The following is a 21,592-nucleotide window of genomic DNA, read 5'->3' on the forward strand; positions in this document are numbered from 1 at the left end:
CTGAATCTCAGGTTTTAACAAACTTCCCACGTGATTCTGGCACACATGTGGAATGGGAATCGTGTACTCGTAGGAACGCCTAACCTGAACCCTATTGTAAAGGAAGCGTATTTTTCCTGTAGTCTCCTTCCCACCCACTCCCCACTCATGCTGAGCTTCCAGTCCCCCACACCCAGTCCCAAGCCCCAGCCCCAGTCCCAGCCCACGATGTCAACCATGCACCTCTGAAATCTCCCTCCCGCCAAGGACTTGTCTGCATCCCTCCTGGCTTCCCCTCCTCGCCCTCTGACAGACACTGACACCGACCTGCCCTTTACTGCCATACCTGCCAAAGTGACAACAAGTTAATCTGATTTAAAAAGTCACTCCTAGTGAGATTAAGATAGAAAGTTGCCCCAACAACCAGCCAATCCCAGGCATCATGGGAATTTAAAGTTGGACTTTCTGGGTATAAAATCACAGTCTGAGCTTTTAATCCAGAAATGCTACAAGGAGGGTGGGGATTTCAGGGAAGAAGTGGGAGAAGCATTTGAAAAGATGGAGATCCTTGACTTTGGGGTCAGGGATTGAGGGGTGTTTTATCTACACTGTGAAGGTGACAAATGACAGCCTCGGGTTTTTGTTCTGTTGAAAGGAACATGTATTGGTTTTTCCATTATAGAGAAAATAGATATGCATGCAAAATATCCAAGCAATATAGAAAATTGTAAAGGGAAATGAGAAGCACAATGATTCCTACCACCTAGCTAAGATGTCAGATAACATCTGTTCTAACACCACTCTATAAGTATAGTGAACAATTGCTAAACTTTATTGAGCACCTACTATGTGTCAGACGCAGTGCTGTGTGCTTCTCATAAACTCTGCCCTCTAATTCTCAGACGTCCCATAGGAAGGAGGAGATGGAGATTATCTAAATAAGGAAACTAGAGCTAGAGAAGTTGAATAACTTGTCCAGAGTGAAATACTACATGACAGAGCAGGAATCCAATTGAGGTTCCTCTCACTCAGAACCCAAGTTCTTACTCACTTTCTGATACTTGCTATCTATGTAGACACAAACACAGCTTGAAGACATGCACACAGAATTCATGCACATCCACCACCCCACACAGCTCTCACATGCACCCCCCCAACACACAACTCACACACATCCACCACCCCACAAAGCTCTCAAATGTATCCCCAACATACACAGAACACACACACATACACCACCCCACAGAGCTCTCACATGCACCCCCAACACACAGAACACACACACACATACACCACCCCACAAAGCTCTCACATGTACCCCCAACACACACAGAACACACACACATACACCACCTCACAAAGCTCTCACATGCAACCCCAGACACACACACAGAACTCACACACATACACAACCCTAGAAAGCCCTGCCACATGCATCCCCCCACACACACACAGAACTCACACACATACACAACCCCAGAAAGCTCTCACATGCACCCTCCCACACACACACAGAACTCACACACATCCACCACCCCACAAAGCTCTCACATGCACCCCCAGACACACACACACACACAGAACTCACACACATCCACCACCCCACAAGCTTCCTTACATGCACTTACAGGAATCCTACACATCCACTAATTCTATTAGAGTTCATATGTATCTCCCAGACACACACACACACACAGAACCTGGCTTAACATACAATTCACTCCCTTGTGAGTCTCACATGCACCCCACAGACACACACACAGAACTCACACACATCCACCACCCCACAAAGTTCACACATGCACCCCACAGACACACACACAGAACTCATGCAGATACACTGAATTCCTGAGAGTTCACGATGCACTATAGACACACATGGAACTCACACACACATACACCAGCACATGAATCCTACATGCACTTCTGTAGCCACAGAACCCGAAGACACACCACCTGGATATGAGCTCTCTACATGCACCCTACAGACATAACTCACACATACATACACTACCCCCACAGAGCTCACATACCCCACAAACACACACAGAGCTCATACACACATACACCAGCCCACAGGGCTCACATACACATACGCCACCCCATAGAACTCACACACTCACACACTGCCCCACAGAGCTCACACATGCACCAAACAGACATACACAGAGCTCACACATATACCACCCCGCAGAGCTCACACATGCACCTCACAGACACACACACAGAACTCACATGCAAATACATCCCCCCACAGAACTCACAATGCACCCTATAGAGACACACATACACACAGAACTCTCACATAAACACATCACTACACAGAACTTACACACAAATATACCACACATGCACATAGAACTCACAAGCAAATACATTTCCCCAGACAGAATTCGCAGTGCACCCTGGAGAGAGACACACACACACACACACACACACAGAACTCCCATATAAATATAGAAGGCACATGCAAATGTGCCACACATGCACCTAGAACGCACATGCAAATGTGCCACACATACACAGAACTCATATGCATACACTGCAGACAACCCACAGACACTCACAGAATGCACACACATACACTACACACATGTACTTCACACGCATTACCACAGACACACACAGATCTCTTGCACACATATTGAAGGTATACACACAAAGCTCACACATATGCACACACTGCAGACAAACACAGAGAACCCACATGGACACACAAACCTCATAGATTTACACACAGGACTCACATTACATATGTACACACTAGACAGCACACACCCACAACCATATAGACACACACATAAAGGCTATCTTAATTCATTTTCTGTTGCTGGACAGAAATTTATGAAGAGGAGAAGTTTATTAAACTCATGGTTCTGGAGAATGGGAAATCTAAGCACATGGCATCGGCGTCTGTGGAGGGCCTTTGTGCTGTATTATATAACATGGTGGAAGGTATGATATAGCAAGAATGAGGGAGCGTGCATGCATGCATGTCCACTGAGGCCTCTTTCTTGTCTTATAAAACCCCCAGTTCCATCATGGGGTCTCCAGTCTGATGATTTATCTAATTTTAATTACTTCCCAAAGGCCCCACCTTTAATCAACATGTAAATTTTGGGATTAAGTTCCAAATGCATGAAATTTAGGAGACACATTCAAAGCATAGGAGAAAAATAGACCCACACATACATGCATGTGCTCTCTTGAATCTGATTTTTTTATTTTGATTCAATACGTACATAAAACTTTTATTTTTTTAAAAGCTTGCATAGGCCTGTGCAGTGGTTCACACCTGTAATTCTGGTGCTTTGGGAGGCTGAGGAGAGATAATTGCTTGAATGCAGGAGTCTGAGACAAGCCTGGGAAACAGAGAGACTCTGTCTCTATAAAAAAAAAAATGAAAAAATAAAATTAGCCAGGCCTAGTGGTGCATGCCCGTGTTCTCAGTTACTCAGGAGGCAGAGATGGGAGGATTGCTTGAGTCCAGAAGTTTGAGGCTGCAGTGAACCATGATCTCACCACTGCACTCCAGCCTGGTGACTGAGCGAGACCCTGTCTTAAAAAACAAACAAACAAACAAAAAATAGAAAGCTTGTGTAGTATTCGATTGTGTAGATCAATCACATTGTAGCTAATCAAATCCTACTGGTGGTAATATGAGTTTATTTAAAATATTTGAATTAAAATAACAAAAAGGAAAGCTATTGGTTTTTCATGATGTACCAGGCTACATGTGTTACGTAACTCAATATTTACATCAACTCTGCAAGCAGAAACTGAAGTTCAAAGAATTTGAGAGCTTCTCAGTGCCAGAGCCAGGAACCAGTGCTAGGAAATCTGTCTCCAGATTTACCCTCAATATGGGTTGGCTTTCAGTGAACATCCCTATAGATATATGTTGCTGTGGGAAAAACTCCTTGAAGAGGAATTCCAAGTTCAGGGGCATATACATTCTCCACTTTATACTCATTGCTGAGCTGGCCTTTAGAGAAATGGACCAATGAGTACATTTCTTATTTTCCTTCATCTTTGCCAGGACTGGGTATTTTTACCTTTGCTATTTGTTAGGTAAAAAGTCATATCTAAGTATTAGACAACGCCCTTTAGGAAATCAGGTTTTGACTGGCATAGTTAGAGAAGGCTTTGTGGTGGAAGAAAACATCAACTTTGAAGGATAATTAGCTTTCCAGTAGCAGAAGATATCGTTCTTGAAGACAGGAACAGTGGCATTAGCCAATGTCCTGGGATTCTTAGTGGTCTTGGGATTTCAAACCTACTGAATTGCATGGGGAAGTCTCTCAAAACTCGTTTGTCACAATGACACTGTCCTGAGGCTCAGTGTTTGGAAGATTTACCTCCTGTAGGCATAGATGCAGTTTAGTTTTAGGAGATGGAGGAGAGCGTGTGAATGGTGCTGAGGAGTCCACTTTCAACTGTGACACTGCACTAGGACTAGCTTTTAGAAACGGGCCGCCTTGGAAACACAATGGTGGCAGATTTGGGACTCTGTGTGTGGATTATTTACCCTTGGTGGCTTCTCAGGCTTCCCATGCAAAACAGGCATTATCAGAGCAGCTCTGTAGTGCCAACTGCTTTTACCCTCCAGCTTGAGCTGGTCACTGCTAGAGGATTCAGTCTTGCTGTGTGTTTTAGGCCTAGATCTCACACAGGTGGCTGCTTGCTGCCTTACAAACCATGGCTCTTCCAGGTCCTTGTTTTATTGGATCATGATAGAATGATGCAGGCATCTCTGGAGGTAAAACTGGGTCTGTGCCATATCCCCAGGCTACCCCTTGCCTCCCCATCAGAGCTGCCTCCAGCAGTCCTGCCCCGTCTCCATCCCCACCTGCCAACCTCTTGCTCAGCTCAGAGCCCGTAGAGCCGGGCACTACTAGACAGCTCCCGGAGTTCACTCAGCCGTTGCAGATTTGATACGTGATCAAAACTGCAGCTATTCCTTTCTCAGATTCCACCTTCCTGAGCTATTTTAAAATCCAGCTTTTTCTTGCCTGAGAGATTGGATTTCCAGATTCTGTTATAAATTTGCTTCTAAGTGGGCTCCTTTTGTATGGTGGAAAGGAGAGCAAGAAAGAAAAAACAAACAAACAAACAAAAACAAAACAAAAAAAAACCACCACAGGGGAACTGCTCCTTCCAGAGCCAATGTGGCCTGAAGACTTCCGTTTCTACAGAGAAGCCTTTTGTCCAAGGAGCTGGGGCTGAATAGAGTAGAATAGGATGGAAGAGAAGCTGAGTTAGAGCCAGGGGAGAAAGGTGAATGGGCTCGTTCTCCAAATCTGAAACATCTGTCAGGTCCTGAAGAAAAGCAGGAATACATAAAAGTAGTTGGCTTTATTTTCTCTTTGGGATTGGTTTATAGGTGCCTCTGTGGCTGTTTACTCCTGGAGCTTCATCGGGGTTTCCCCTTGCCTAGCCTGTGTGCAAAAACCAACCTGTGGCCGGGAAGCCTGTCTGACTTCTCTTCTGGTCCAGTGCACTTCCGGTCACCCTGGTGGTTCCGTACAGATCGGGGGACCAGAAAGGATGGAGTTAATTATGTTTGCTAAATACAACAGACACTGCTTATTTGCATGAATATTGTTCCCAATTTCTCTTTTATATCTTCTGTATTATTTTTATCACACATTTTACTTTTATATATGTTGTAAACACAATACATTGCTGCTATTTTCGCGTTAGTTATCTTTTAGTGCTGTTAAAAATAAGAATGAAAGAAATTTTATTTTTCCTTCATTAATTCTGTTTTCATCCCTCTTAATTTTATTTTGTGCAGATCTTAGTCTCTGCCTGATTTATCTTGTTATCATATTCTTTCTGCCTTTAAAACTAATATTTCTTATAATGTAGGTCTTCTGACAATGAGTTTTCCATTTTTTTTCTTTTTTTGCTTGAAAAGTATTTATTTCTCCTTTGTTTCTTAAAGGCATTCCTTTTTTTTCTGGGTATACAGTTCTGAATATGCATTTTTTTTTCCACCCTTTCATTTTCTTCTAGTTTGTATGGTTTCTGATGAGAAACTTACTATAACTCTTATCTCTATTTCTCCGTAAGTAAGGTATCATTTTTCTCTGGCTGCTCAAGATTTTTCTTTGTCTTTGGTTTCAAGTTGTTTGAATATGACATGTTTAGTTTCGTTTCCTTTTTTTCCGTTTCGTGTCATAACAATCATTAATTTTGAAAAATTCTCAGCCCTTATTTTCCAAGTATTTCTTCAGACCTATAGTCTCTCTTTCCACCTTTGAGAGTCCTATACATATGCTACACTTTTTGACAGTGTCCTACAGCTCTTATGTGTTCGATTCTTTTACTACTACTAGTGTTACTACTACTACTACTATTTTCTTTCTGTTTCGGTTTGGATCATTTGTCTTAATCTATTTTCAAGTTCATTGCTTCTTTCCACAGCTGTGTCGTGTCTACTGTTGAGTCCATAAAAGGCTTTCTCCATGTCTGTTACTGTTTTCATTTATAGCATTTCCATTTGATTCTTTTATAGTTTCGATTTCTCTGCGGAAATTACCCATCTGATATTGCATGGTATCCATCCTTTCATTAGTGCCTTTAACATGTTAATTATAGTTATTTTAAATTTCTTGTCTGACAGTTCCAACATCTGTGTCATAAATGTATCTAGTTCTGTTGATGGCATTGTCTCTTGACTGTTTTTTTTTGTTTGTTTTTTGTAAGTTTTTGTAGAAAGACACACAGCTTGTGTAGGATCTCTGAAGCTGAGGTAAATAGTTGATATGCTTGAAGATAGGCATGGCTTTCCTTCTGATAAAACTTTGGGAATTTGCATGAGTTTATGTAGGAATTAAGCTGAATTTAAGATTAATTGTTGCCATGGTTACTAGCAATGTAACTAGCATGGTTACTAGCACCTGCTTCAAATTGCTCAAACACTATCTTGTCTTTAGGCTGGAGTTTCTTTTGCCATATTGTTTTTCTCCATGTCTAGTTCACTCTTAGCTTTAGGTGTTCCATTTATACTATGATTTAAAATAGATTTTCTTTGTCTTTATTTTTACTATTTTTTATTTTTTAAATTTCTATTTTTGTGTGTTTATTGTACTTCAATTTCAATGTAAGAGATTTTTGAGGGCGTTTTGATTTAGAATATCATCTCTATAATAAGTTATTACTCTACTGTAAAGATAGAAAGGGGAAATGTTTCCCCATAACTGTAATGGACAGTTTGGAGGAGCATACGCATAAAAGTATCCCTATCCTTTTCCTTTTTTTGATTTACAACTTTTATTTCAAGTTCAAGGGTACATGTTCAGGATGCGTAGGTTTGTTACATAGGTAAACATAGGCCATGGTGGTTTGCTGCACAGATCATCCCATCACCTAGGTATTAAGCTCAGCATCCATTAGGTATTCTTCCTGATGCTCTCCCTGCTTTCACCTGCCACCCTCTGATAGGCCCCAATGTGTGTTGTTCCCCTCCATGTGATCATGTGTTCTTATCATTCAGCTCCCGCTTATAAGCGAGAACATGCAGTATTTGGTTTTCTGTTGCCATGCTGGTTTGCTAAGGATAATGGGTTTCAGTTCCATCCTTGTCCCTGCAAAGGATATGATCTCATTACTTTTTATGGCTGCATAGTATTCCATGGTGTATATGTACCACATTTTCTTTATCCAGTCTATCACTGATAGTCATTTAGGTTGTTTCAGTGTATTTGCAATTGTGGATAGTACTGCAATGAACATATATGTGCATGTATCATTATAATAGAATAATGTATATTCCTTTGTTATATACCCAATAATGGGATTGCTGGGTCAAATGATATTTCTGCCTCTAAATCTTTGAGGAGTCCCTACACTGTCTTCTACTATGGTTGAACTACTTTACACTGCCACAGACAGTGTAAAAGCATTCCTTTTTCTCCATACCCTCACCAGCATCTGTTGGTTTTTATTTTGTTTTTGATTTTTTAATAATAGCCATTGTGACTGGTGTAAGATGGCATCTTATTGTGGTTTGAATTTGCATTTCTCTAATGATCAGTGATGTTGAGCTTTTGTTCATGTTTCTTGGCCACATATATGTCTTCTTTTATGTCCTTTCCCCACTTTTTAAAAATGGGGTTGTTTGTTTTTTCTTATAAATTTGTTTAAGTTTCTTGTAAATGCTGGATATTAGACCTTTGTCAGATGGATGGGTTGCAAAAATTTTCTCCCATTCTATAGGTTGTCTGTTCACTCTGATGATAGTTTCTTTTGCTATGCAGAAGTAGACATCGTTTTCTTTTTTCCATGCACTTGTCCCTGTCTTAGCAGAATTCCACTATTACTTGTTACTCAATGTTTCTTAGCCTTGTGGTGAGGAGCAGGTGTATTCTCTATTCTTCTAATTCAGCATCAGCCTTATATAGGCACTGTGCCTGGACTTCAGGACTGTGGTCTTCTCAGTGTTCCTGTGCTTCTGCTGCGCATAATTCTGAGCCCAATTATATATTCCTGCACTTTCACTAGAGCAGATTTTTTTTCTGTTCTCTTACCCTAGATGCAGTAGGCTTTCACCATTGCCTTGAGTGTGACAGTGCTTGTTGGCTTTCCTCCAGCAGTTTTGGCCTTATGATGAAGAGGAAAAAGGCAAGGAGAATCTGGGTGGGGTTTTATGCCTTTCCTGACACAGCCACTGTTCTCTTCCTTCAGGCTTGCATTGCAAGAGGATGCTTCTTCAGGACTCTCATCAATCTGTTTTGTGATCACTGGTTTTCACAAAGCTTTCACAGTGATTCTTATATCTGCACCCTCAGGAGTACTCTGTTCTTCTGAGATCCATCACTTGGCCTTAACAGTTCAATAACAATTTTAGCTAAATTCTTACCAGCTTCTGGCAGCATCTGTCCTGGGTAATTGAGTACTCATGTTCTATCTCTCCTTGCAGACACTTGCGTATACTTAGATTTCAGATTAGCCGTTTTTTTCTGTAAACTCAGATCTCTGATGGGTTCGAGTAAAATTATAAATTTGTGGATTGTTTGGCATTTTTGTTGCAAGAGGTGAAATGATGCTTTTTCTAGTTTTCTACATCTTAAGCAATAGACAGAGGTAGCACTATTCCTAATACCCCAAACTGGAAACTGCCATAATGTCTATTAACAGTCAGATGGTTAAATATATTGAGGTATATTTATCCAAAGGACTACTATATAGCCATGAGAATGAGGGCACTTTAACTACGTAAAACAATATGGATATAACTCATAAATATAATGCTGAGCTAAGGAAGCCAGTCAAGAATGAGTATGTGCTAGATAATTTCATTTACACAAAATGCAAAACTAATCTATGCTTTTGAAAATTAAGGAAGCAATGATCACTGGAGAGCCAGAGACTGGAATGGAGAACAAGAGCGGCTTCTGAGATACCAGCCATGTTCTATTTCTTGATATGTTTGTTATTTCTATAACTTTGTATTTCTGCAAACAGAAATACATGTATAATTTCCACTTTTCTGTATGTATATTATAATTCATCAAAAATATTTTAAACATATCTATTAATAAAAGCATGGATTCATAACTTTTCAAATAGCTAACTAAATGCAGCTAAAACATAATCCAGCAAAAGAGAGAAAATTAAGGGAATGGCAAGAAAGCTGAGAAAATAAAGTGCTAAAGCCTAAGGTCATCAACTATGGCAATAAATATAAATGCTTAACATTTTTCCCCATTAAAAGATAATAAAATACATAAAATTCATATATGTGTTTAATGATGTACAAATGCAAAAGGACTATAGGTGAGCCCTTTCTCCAGTAATTTCCTTTTTTTTCTTCTTGAATTATGTTTGTGCTATCACAATTATATCCTTGAAACAATGTACCTAATCTATCCAGTGCTGTTTGGGGCAAGAATATCTTGAAGACAGGTAGGAAAAGAGAGGTCAGTGAGGGTAATAATTTGAGTCATACAAAGGAAAAATATATTTCCTGCAGATTGAAATGGTTCTGAGCTGGACTATTTGCAGATAACTAAGGAAAACTGTTTATATTAATTTAGTATTAATCTCCAAATCTTAACCTCAGCTCAGTTCTTCACACACCCAGAACATTACCTTCATGACTTCAGAGAATTCTAGCTCCATGCATGAGGCTGGGCATCAGAGGACAATGCCACCCTATCCTAGACCCCGGAAAGGAAGCACTTCATAGCGTGGCCACTATGTAAGAGAAGAGATGGAGAAATCAGACCTGAGGGATTTGGCTGAAGGAGAATGGAGGCTTTGTATGGGAATTAAACAGAAGAGCTTTAAAAATATTTTATTTTGAAAGCTTTATTGAGATATAAATATTTGATATTTTAAGATCTGATATTTTAAGAATTGCACATATTTAATATATGCATTTTGATGGGTTTGGATATATGTATACACCATATTTAAGAGAGTAAACATATCCATCACCTCCGAAAATTTCCTCATATTCTTTCATGGATTTTTTTGTGTTCACGTAACTGAAAGGAGTCTATGGAAGTAGAAATAACAACTATTTCTGTCAGGAATTTTTCCTTGAAGACAATGTAGGTGTGGGATATGTTATCTTACAGGAATTCAAATAAATCTTGAGAAAATGGAGACCTGTGAGTGAGGCTTTGATTAAAAAATGAATCTTAAAATTTAACTACTCTTGGCTGGGCTCAGAGGCTCATACCTGTAATCCCAGCACCTTGGGAGGCCAAGGCGGGTGGGTAACTTGCAGTCAGAAGTTCGAGACCAGCCTGGCCAACACACTGAAACCCTGTCTCTACTAAAAGTACAAAAATCAGCTGAGTGCATCTGTAATCCTAGCTACTCGGGAGGATGAGGCAGGAGAATTGCTTGAACCCAGAAACTGGAGGTTGCGGTGAGCTGAAATGGCAGCACTGCACTCCAGCATGGGTGACAGAGCAAGATTCCATCTCAACTACTCCATTTTGAAAATAAGAAAATAATTTGGAGAAAAAATTTGGAGACTTTAAAAAGATCTTACCTCACTATAGCTCATTATAACTTTATAGAAAACTTCACATTTTTTATCTAATTGAAATTACATGAGTTCTCTGTTTAAAGATGCCCAAATTGATGTGCATCTAAGATTTTATCTAGATTAGATTATCATATTATTATTCAACATATACATTTGAGACCCCAACTATGTGTTATATGCTATGTAAAGCCCAGAATAACAAGGTTCAATTTCTACTGTTACAAAGTTCAACATCTAACGACAGAGATAGACAGTTCTAAGGTTAACAGGAACTCAGCGTTATAAAAACTATGATCACAGAATGTTCAATGTGTTGGAAGATAGTTCTCTATGGGTCTCTCAAGTTTCTGCACATCTAATTGATGCACTCATTATCCCTAGTTTTAGACTGTCTTTTCAAAGATGTTATGTAACAGACAATCTTGAAAGATAAAGATAATCTGTTTTTCAGGAGCAAAAGGCAGGTGTGCTTACTACCCATTACAAAAGATTTGGCTTCCGTAAGCTCAGAATTCCTCTGCTATAACATGGTTCACAGTGTTTGTAGATGTCTTTTAGGCCCCTTCAAGTTATCCTACAGGAATTGGGAACTGGAACAAATGCTGACGCTCTGGCTCCTGCAATGCTATGAGGAATAAATTGTCTCTCTTCTCTGATTCGGGAGTCTTATGTCTTCTACAAGTATCCATAAAACTATGGCAGGCTAATCTCAGACCTTTGAAGTTCTTGAAATTTGGGAATATGAAAAAGGCTTGCTTATTTAAGCAAATACAATAGCAATGGTATTGTGAGGTATGAAGAATGCTAGGAAAATTGGGTCTGTGAGGATGTGGGGTGAGAAAAGACCAAAGTAAATGAGGAATAAAATGAAGACATAGGCAGAGGGGATAGTATGAGCAAGGATGGGATTGTGGAGATAGAGATGGTGAAGAATGTTTTAATATCACCCAAGAACATTAATGCTTTTATGAAGGCAATGCAATTGAGGGCTACTAAGTAGAGGATGATATAATCAGATATAAGTTTTAAACATGTCACTTTGGTAATGGTGGAAAATTACTTGGAATACAAGGATAGGAGGCAGGCAGCTCCAAAGACCAGCTGGGAACCATGGGACAATCCAGATGATGCATGATAAAAGTCTAAAATAGAGAAAGAAGATGGAGAAGCAAGACTTCACAACATTTTATGAAAGAAGGATCAAATGGTTGTGTTGAAAAAATAGATTATGGGGCTTCTATAGGCTGAATCCCAGTTTTTCTATCTTTGATACCGAGTAAATAAAGGTAACATCTACCATTATAGATGGTGGAGAAATAAGGAACCATAGCATATATAGGGGTGCTTGGACTTCACATGTATATAGGTATTTGGTTTAGAAAGAATGATCACTCTAGGTGGGCAGGACGTGTATTACTCGTTTGACAATTAATCCTAAGGATTAAGTGTATTGCTGAGGGTAATATGGTTAGTGAGTTAATAGTGGAACTTGAATAAAATGACCGGTCCAGTGGCCTTTCTATTCTGCTTACTAGAGCCAATTTTCAGCACCGGTCATAGATCTCTTATCCACTCTCAAAGGATCTTGGTATCACCTGGGAGATGAAGGAAGCAGAAGAGAGAGGAAACTAGGGAGTTATATATCCCTTTTTTATTTGAAAAAATGTATTATACCCGTTAGTTTGCTAAAAGAAAAGGAATCAAGGATTTATATTTGACAATGTGGGTCTTCCTTGTTAATAAAATAGCTAAAAAATGTATATTCTTAGAGGTGTTGATCTTAGATGACTCAAGAAGAAATATGTTGCACCATAAAGTGGATGCTCATCTTTGAATATCCAGTCATTAGTCTAAACTTGTTCACAATAGCACAAGGCTAGAGCACTGACTTTGTGTCTATATAATCCGAAAACATCCCATCAACCAGTTCAGTGAAAGCCATGAAAAGCTGAAAAGCCATGTAAGTCAGTTTTGTTTGATTTTTGCTGTTATAGACAGAGGTTTTATCATTGTTTCCCAAATCAAGTTTTGGTATGGCCTCAGAAAGTCAGTTTTCTGTCTGGACCTCAGTTTGGTGTCTGCAACACGGTATGTTCTCACATAATGTCCATGGAATCATAAGATCTTTTACCATCCTAATGCTCTAAGAGTGTTTGAGAGTTTCAGGAAAGAGTATGAAAAGAATAGAGAGGACAAATAAGGTCAGAATATTAAAGAAATCTACATTTAGGGACTAAGAAAAACAGGGCTTTAAAAAAAAAAAAAAAAAACTAGGGAAGGAGCCAGGGAAGAAATACTTTAAAAATGTATTTCTGTCTGTCTTTTTCTAAAGGAAATCTCTGTCTTAGGAATTAGTGAACTTTACGAGTTAGTTGGTATTGAGTTAGTTAGTTCCATGCCTGTACAGGGCCCTGTGAGGGAAAATTAAGGCAAGAGAAATTTGAGTTGGGTATAAAAAATTTAAGTTTCTGTTTAATATAAGGAGAATGGGAAGTCTTACTGTAAATTATATCCAATATCTGTTGTGATATTAGATACCTTTGAATTCCTTCAGTCCTAGTTGTGCCCATTACTCATTATCTATGTTTTCATTACCATATGTCTTGTCTCTTCAATGGATATGTCAGTTTCTTAGGAGCAGAGTGTCAGCACACATTGGATGAATAATACATGTATTTAAATTTATTAGTTTAGAATAGTGTCAGTCTTCAGAGACTGACAGAGTCAAACTTGGAGTTGAAGACTCAAGAAGAGTGGAAATGTTTAGAGTTCTCTTGGCTAAAGGTGAGGTGCTTTCCAGGTCCTCCAGGCTCTGAGAGCATCTGAAATGTCACCCTCTTGTCCTCTTTGCACCCGTACTTCTGAGAGAGGCAGTTTGCTGTTTTCATCTTGTAGGAAACAGGTCTCAGAAAATAGCTGCGTTCAACTGTTGGATCCTAATGGTAAATATCACTCTTGGTCTTTGGCAGGAGATGTCCTTGGCTCCCAAAATAACCTTAACCACAGGGTTAAGATTTCCCACAATTGAAGAGTACTGAGAGAATCACATGCAAGAGAGTTGATAGACATTTAATCCCACTGTGCTCAACAATTTGGCCTTCCCTTGCAGTCACATTAGCAATGTCTAAGGCTTAACCTCTTAGGATCCAGAGTGATGAGGGGTCATGTAGAGACCTGCGACTTTGAGAGACATCTTGGCCAGTGATGGCTAGTGGTCACATGCAGGATCACTGAGCCTAGTCTTTTAATTTGATTCATAAAATACAGCTATAGATAGTGCTGTCCCACACTTGGTCTGTTCCAACACATCAATCCACAGAGTTAACTGGAGCAAGACTCAGAATCAGTGAACATCTTTAAAGTTTTTGGTTTCCTGTTTTTAGATTACTTTCTGACACATTCCTCTATCTCTTCTGTTTTTCCCCATAGTAAGCCTGAAGCGTCAGTCATTGCCCTAAGTGCTTCTGAACCCATTACCAACAAATCTGTGTGGGTTTAAAATCTTATTTATAAATTTTTAAATCTGCGTGGATTTATCCTATTCCTTATCATTAGAAACATTCTTTGTCCTGTACCTATTTGCATTTCTTTATTTTCAATTCAGTGGTCATGCATTGTGGTGATGGTTAAGTGGGTGCACAAATTTGTCAAAACTCACTGACTTGTACACCAAAAATGTTTGTAGTATATTATAGGTAAATTATACCTTAATAAAAAGTTGCTTTAAGAAATGGAGGTAATCCTTTCTTCAGCTGAAGCTGACCTGTCAAGGACCAGGAGATTGTTTCCTTTTGACAATCAGCCCACCTGTCACCCAGGTGGGGGCCATGCACATCCTGATTTGGCAATGAGGTACAAAATTTTACAAAATAGACCTCCACCTGAGAAACCTTAGCATCAACCTGGATGTGAAAAAACCTTAAGGTCAAACATATGCAATGTGCAATTGTTAAGAAAATCATGTACTTGTTTATGATAATAGAATTATTTTAGTTTATAATGTGAATTCTATATTGTATGTAACAATTATAGTTCAACCACTTTATTTCATTTAAGCAAGGCAATTAAATATAAATCATGTGTTTTACTGAGTATAATTAAAATTATCAAAATAATTTATTGTTATAATATATGAATCCCCACATTATCACCATCGTATGTACCAACATTTGAAATTCAAATTATATTTCTACATACAGACAAAGTCTCAGTCCAGAAGAGTCCTAACTATTAGAACTCTGATTGATATCTCTGTTCCCTGGTCTGTACCATTCTCACCAGGGTCGGCCATCCCAGAGCCTGCCCAGGGCCAGTCTGGAGCCACAGCATCTGTGAGGTGCCTCTGCTACCTGTGCTGCCCTCCTCGGGGAGTGTCTACTGCCCAACCCACCAGTTGACTTGCTGGATGCAATGAATCTGCTATTGTCCACCTCCAGGCTTCTCAAATACTTCTTGTCCAAATTCTGTGTGGTTGCTCCCCTCTACACGGTAAGCCCCAACTGCCTGCCCATTGTGGTTTATCTTTCCCACTTTCCTAATTCTCCTTTCTAAACTTTCAATACCCCGACTGATCCCCTACTTAAAATAATGTATCATCTTCCTAATTCTGTTGACTACAGATGTTTTCTTGTAAAAAAAAAACAATGCCAGTACTATTGTCTATCAGCCATGTGGATGTGAGTGAATTACCTAACCTCACTGGTGATTATATTAGCTCTGTCTCTAAGGTTCTTGTGAGGACGAAATGGGTTGATCTTTGTAAAGCAGTTAGAATCGTGCCTGGCACCTAGGAAGTTGTATGTAAGTGTGTGCTGCTATTATCAGTGTTAAAAAGCAAAGGCAAAACATACAGCTCCCTGCTGGAATGATGAATGAAAAATGGGTTCCATTAGGTAACCTCTTGATGCCTATCTGAGGTTGGCCACATGAATGTTTTGGGAGTCCTTCAGAGACACAAGGGAGAAGGTGACTTTGGATGGTAAAGCCCTAGAGAAGGGATGCAGGAAGCGGGTGATGCCACAGGAGAGGGAGGGGGCATAAAAGTTTTGTGATTTTGTTTAGTGTGTTAACTTCAGTTATTTCTTATGTGTCACCAAGACTAATTTGTTCTTGTCACCTTCTGCTTTTGGGATAAATCGTTCTGATGTCTCCTCTGCTTTTATTAAAATTTCTTCTCATCAAATTCTGCCCTTGGCCCTGTAGGGCAGGTCCCCAAGCTGGGCCTGATTCATGACCACAACAGCAAGATGTTATAGGAAGGAAATAAAGGAACCAGCCTTTGGTTGGTATAAGCAGAGTCATGTATGATATATTAAAATACAAATGGAGCCCTCAATGAAAAACCACAGCACAAGATATCCTGGGGAAGAGGAGGCCAGTGCCGTGAGCAACCTGCTGGGCCATGTTTATTGCATCTTTAGAGGAGGATGCATGTATTTGTGTGTCACTCAGCTAGTGAGTTGTGGGGTGTGACTCATGATGCTTCTCAGCTACCAGCAGTCCCTGCAGGAAAGAAAAGTAAAGTCAAGTTCCTGCAGGCAAAGATACTTGGATCCAGTTCAATGAACTGCTATTTAATAATGACCATCTGGGTGGAGCTTGGGCTTTGACACTGAAGAGAAGGAGTAAGCAAGGTTTCTGCCCCCTTGGAGCCATCGTTCTTGTTGGGGATTCAAGATTTCCACATGTAAACAAGTGTAGAATGACAGAACCTAGTGGGCATTTGGTAATTAGGACTCCACAGGTCCCAGGGAGAGAAATTAAGTTCAAGGCATAGTCATATACTACATAATGATGTTTCCATCAATGATAGACCACATATATGATAGTGGTCCCATAAGATTATAATATATTTTTATGGTACCTTTTCTATATTTAGGTATATTTAGATGTACCATTACCATTGTTTGACATTGGCCTACAGTAGTCAGTATAGTAACATACTGACTGTACAGGTTTTAGCCTAGGAGCAATAGGCTCTACCATACAGCCTAGGAGTGGACTATACCATCCAGGTTTGTTCAGTATACCCTATAATATTCATGACAAAATTGTCTAACAATATGTATTCCAACATTAAGTGATGCATGACTGTAGCTTAAGTGTAGAAGCTTAATTTATTGGCTACATAACTGAGAAAAAACAGGAGTGCTTGTCTTTGGGGACTCCTGAGGTGCCTACAGCGCTCTGTCTGCCTCCTCATGTGTTGTCTTCATTCTCTTCTGATTACATGAGCTGCTTCCATGCAGTGGGAGTGGCCATTACTGCAGTTTCAGATTTGTATTGTGCCATCTTCATGTCGTCAGAGGAAAGAGAAAGCTTCTCTTTCCAGAGAATGACCTAGATTGGAGCAGCCTGGGCCATGTGCTTATCCCTGGCCAATAACGGTAGTCAGAGGGCTGAGCTACTATGATGAGCAGGCTGGGGTATGTGACCACTCTTAAGAACTAGAAAGGGGGGTTCAGCCTCACCACAGCCACATGGAGTGTGACAAAGACAATTCCCTGCAATCGGGCTCTGGCCAGAGGAAGGGGCAAAGAGATCTGGGACATCTTGAAACAGCAGGTGTTCCATCTGTAGTCCAGGGCTGCTCGGTGAGGCCCAGAATGGAAAGATGTAAAGGCTCAGCAAAGGGGCCGCACTGTGGGCTAGCCAGAGAAGGATGGCTCCCTGGGAAAAGCAGGACCTGAATGAAAGCTGTTTTGGAGAGGAAACGGCATCCTTCCTCTGTGCATGGAAAACAGAGGAAGAGCAGGAAACTGGGCCATGCTTGCTCCTGCAGGGTCCTCGCTGTCAATGAGTGCTGGTTATCTAACAGGGGTCCCTGCCGAAGCCACTTAGCAGCACTCATGCTAAGGGGTGGTGACCTCCAACCCCAGAACTGGGGTGCTCTGGCAAAGGCAGCCCGTAACCACCCAGAGTGTAATTTGTCAGAGACACGAAGGTTAACATTTTTCTTCACAAAAACTATCTTTAATGGCCATCAGCAGTCAGGACCTCCGATTTCTGTCTCATTTGAAAGCTTTTAATGCTTTCAGAGGGATAGATGGCGTGACCTAATAGGTCTTTTCCATCTCTGATTTTCTATGATTAATGAAGTTCAATTGTGCAGAATAAAATGGTGAGTTTCTCGGTGTCAGTTCAGCTGTATTCCTTTTCCCTCCCTCTTTCTTTCCTCATTTTTTTTTTTTTTAGACAGATGATAATCATGCACATTTTCTCTTAATGCTTCAGGGAAAAAAGGGACTTTTTCTTCTGAGCCAGGCTTTGAAAATGTCAAGGTGGGTGTATTTATCTGTAGTGCAAATTATTGCCAAATGTCGCTCCTCACTCCCCACCCCCAGGATAGATTGAGTGTCTGCATTAAAGGCAATATGAACATTGAGAATGTGGAGAAACTCTCTGTTTATAGAGCTTATTAGACTTTTTTTCCAAGTACCTTCATAAGAGACGTTTGTTTAATCATGTCCTGACTTACTGTCTTCTGGGGTAGACATGAGGACTCTCTAACCCTCTTTTGTCTGAAGGGCAACTGAGGCCCAGAGAAGAGCCTCAGAAGGGACATGTTCTGGGCTCCCTAGCCAGGTGAGGGGAAGGCCACCTCCAGGGCTTGTTGGATCCACTCTGCTCCATCTGGGATTACAGTGCAATTTTTAAGGTATCTCATGAGGAAAATTCTAGAGGAATTCAGTTTCTCCCCCTTGTCAGCCTGAAGTTTTTCCTAGGCTAACGGTTCTGTGAATTATGAAGAAGCCAGGCCTCTAGAGAAGCATCTGAGGAGCAGGAGGTTTTTCACTTTTATGCACTCTTTGCATTTGGAAGAAAGGCTGCAAGAATAGGATTTCCATGGGTTTTTGTGTTTAGCCTCTTTTCTGGTTAAAGGACATAGATTATGCTTCTCTGAATTTCTGGATATATCTCTCAGCATGGAAGACAGTCAGTAGGGGGTCAGACAAAATTCCCTTTCAGGAGGAGCAAAGACTGTCAGTTTGACAATTCTGCTGACTTGGAGTCCTGGGACAGTTCTTCAAAGAGACTACATGTTGATCTGTGAAAAATCTAATCAAACAATCCATCAAAATCCCCAAGTGACTGAATTTAGACTGCTTCCATATTTCCAAGATCCTGGAAATTCACAAGAGAAAAAATAATTTCCAACATTCTCATCAGTAAAGGTCCTCTGGCCTGGATTATTGCAGATTCAAATACAGAGAACACATACCCTGACTTTTAATTGACTCTCTTAAATAATCCACGTGTGCTAGATATGTGCTAATACGGGGCAATGGGGGCTGGCCCTGCAGCTGGCTTATGGCCTGGCAATTTCACCTATCTCCCTATACAAGGGTAAAAAGCCTCCTCTGGGACCATAGCATGGGAAGGAGTCATATTCTGTGCTCACAAAACTCAGTCCTGTGTTTTGTGATTTTGGAGTCACACCTGTGTGAGCTATGTACCAGCGAAAGCTCCTTTCCATGGCTCCTCCCTTTCGTGGATTGGATTACAAAGGAAGCAGGTGTTGCTCCTTGAAGTTGAGCAATAGGGTGGGTCTCATTTTAAGTTAGAAACAGACTCAGTGGTGCTTGAGTGCGACGGGTGAGGTCTAGTGAATGGAGCCCAGGATCCATGTAAATCCTCAGTGAACACTTTCTAGCTGGAGATTAGGCAGCTGGTAAACCATGAAGGCCTGGTCTAGGGAAACAGGTAAGTTGGGAGGATTTTCTTATCCATATTCTAAGGCCTAGTTCAAGGGGTAGTTCAAATCTGCTGCTTCTGTGAACCCTGCCTACAGTCTACACTTGCGTCTGCTCTCTGACAGTAAGCAGTAAGAATGGAGTTTCTCAGAATGAGTTTCTAGGACCACAGGCATTACTATGGTTTGAATGTGGCCCCTTCAAAATTCAGGTGTTGCCAATGTGGTAGTATTAAGCGGTGGGGCCTTTAAGAGGTGGTTAGGCCATGAGGGTTCCTTTCTTGTGAAAGGGATTGGTGCCCTTACGAAAGGATTTGATGGTGGGAGTTTATCCCTTTTCGCCCTTTTGCCTTGCATCATGTGAGGACACAGCATTCCTCCTGTCCATAGGACACAGACTTCAAGACGTCAGCTTGGAGGCAGAGACTGGACCTTCACCAGACACAAAACCTACTGGTGCCTTGATCTTAAACTTCCTTCCCAGCCTCCAGCCCTATGAGAAAGTAAGTTTCTGTTTTTCATAAATTACTCAGTCTCAGGTATTCTGTTATAGGTGCGCAAAACAGACTAAGATGGGCGTTTTAATCAACTTGAGCTTCCTGAGACTCAGGATAGAGTGTCAGAGCTAGAATCCCTGGAGGTGAAACTCCAGGATCTGCATTTAGTCTGCCCACCTCTCCCAGGAACATTTCTGCCCACCCAGGTTTGGGAATAATGGCCAGGACTTTTTTGATTTTCTTTTCTTTTTTTTTTTAACTCTAAGTTCCGGGATACATGTGCAGAATGTGCAGTTTTGTTACATAGGTATACTTGTGCCGTGGTGGTTTGCTGCCCCTTATCAACCCGTCATTTAGATTTTAAGCCCTGCATGCATTAGTTATTTGTCCTGACACTCTTCCTCCCCTCACCCCCCACCTCCTGACAGGCCCTGGGGTGTGTTGTTCCCCTCCCTGTGTCTATGTGTTCTCACTGTTCAGCTCCCACTTATGAGTGAGAACATGCGGTGTTAGGTTTTGGTTTTCTGTTCCTGTGTTAGTTTGCTGAGGATGATGGCTTCCAGCTTCATGTATGTCCCTGCACAGGACATGATCTCATTCCTTTTTATGGCTGCATAGTATTCCATGGTGTATATATACCACATTTTCAGTTGTTGTTGTTGTTGTTGTTTTTCTGAGATGGAGTCTTGCTCTGTCACCCAGGCTGTAGTGCAGTGCTGCGATCTCAGCTCACTGCAACCTCCGCCTCCTGGGTTCAAGTGATTCTCCTGCCTCAGCCTCCTGAGTAGCTGGGATTACAGGTGCCTGCCACCATACCTGGCTAATTTTTGTATTTTTGGTAGAGATAGGGTTTCACCACATTGGCCAGGCTGGTCTCAAACTCCTGGCCTCAAGTTGTTCACCCTCCTCGACCTCCCAAAGTGCTGGGATTACAAGTGTGAGCCACTGCGCCTGGCCTCACATTTTCTTTATCCAGTCTATCATTGATGGGCATTTGAGTTGGTTCCATGTCTCTGCTATTGGAAACAGTGCTGCAATAAACATATGTGTGCATGTGTCTTTATAGTAGAATGATTTATATTCCTTTGGGTGTATACCCAGTAACAGATTGCCAGGTCAAATGGTATTTTTGGTTCTAGATCCTTGGGGAATTGCCACACTGTCTTCCACAATGGTTGAACTAATTTATATGCTGACAACAGTGTAAAAGGATTCCTATTTCTCCACAGCCTCACCAGCATCTATTATTTGTTGACTTTTTAATAATCGCCATTCTGACTGGCATGAGATGGTATCTTATTGTGGCTTTGATTTGCATTTCTTTAATGATCAGTGATACTGAGCTTTTTTTCATATGTTTGCTGGTCACATAAATGTCTTCTTTTAAGAAGTGTCTGTTCATATCCTTTGCCCACT

The 21,592-nt window shown here is 40.7% G+C and overlaps 1 long non-coding RNA gene across 2 annotated transcripts in view; it reads left to right on the forward strand.

Moving 5' to 3' along the window:
• Positions 1-20,473, forward strand: part of LOC110741795 — a 171,555-nt gene extending 151,082 nt beyond the window's left edge. For both annotated transcript variants that reach the window (XR_002518686.2, XR_002518685.2), the window contains exons 7-8: positions 15,269-15,475; positions 20,070-20,473. This is a non-coding gene — a long non-coding RNA (uncharacterized LOC110741795). The remainder of the gene's footprint in view (positions 1-15,268; positions 15,476-20,069) is intronic.
• The last annotated feature ends 1,119 nt before the right edge of the window (positions 20,474-21,592 follow it).

This window comes from Papio anubis, chromosome 19 (genome assembly GCF_008728515.1).
Source record: "Papio anubis isolate 15944 chromosome 19, Panubis1.0, whole genome shotgun sequence".
In the NCBI taxonomy this organism is placed as follows: domain Eukaryota; kingdom Metazoa; phylum Chordata; class Mammalia; order Primates; family Cercopithecidae; genus Papio; species Papio anubis.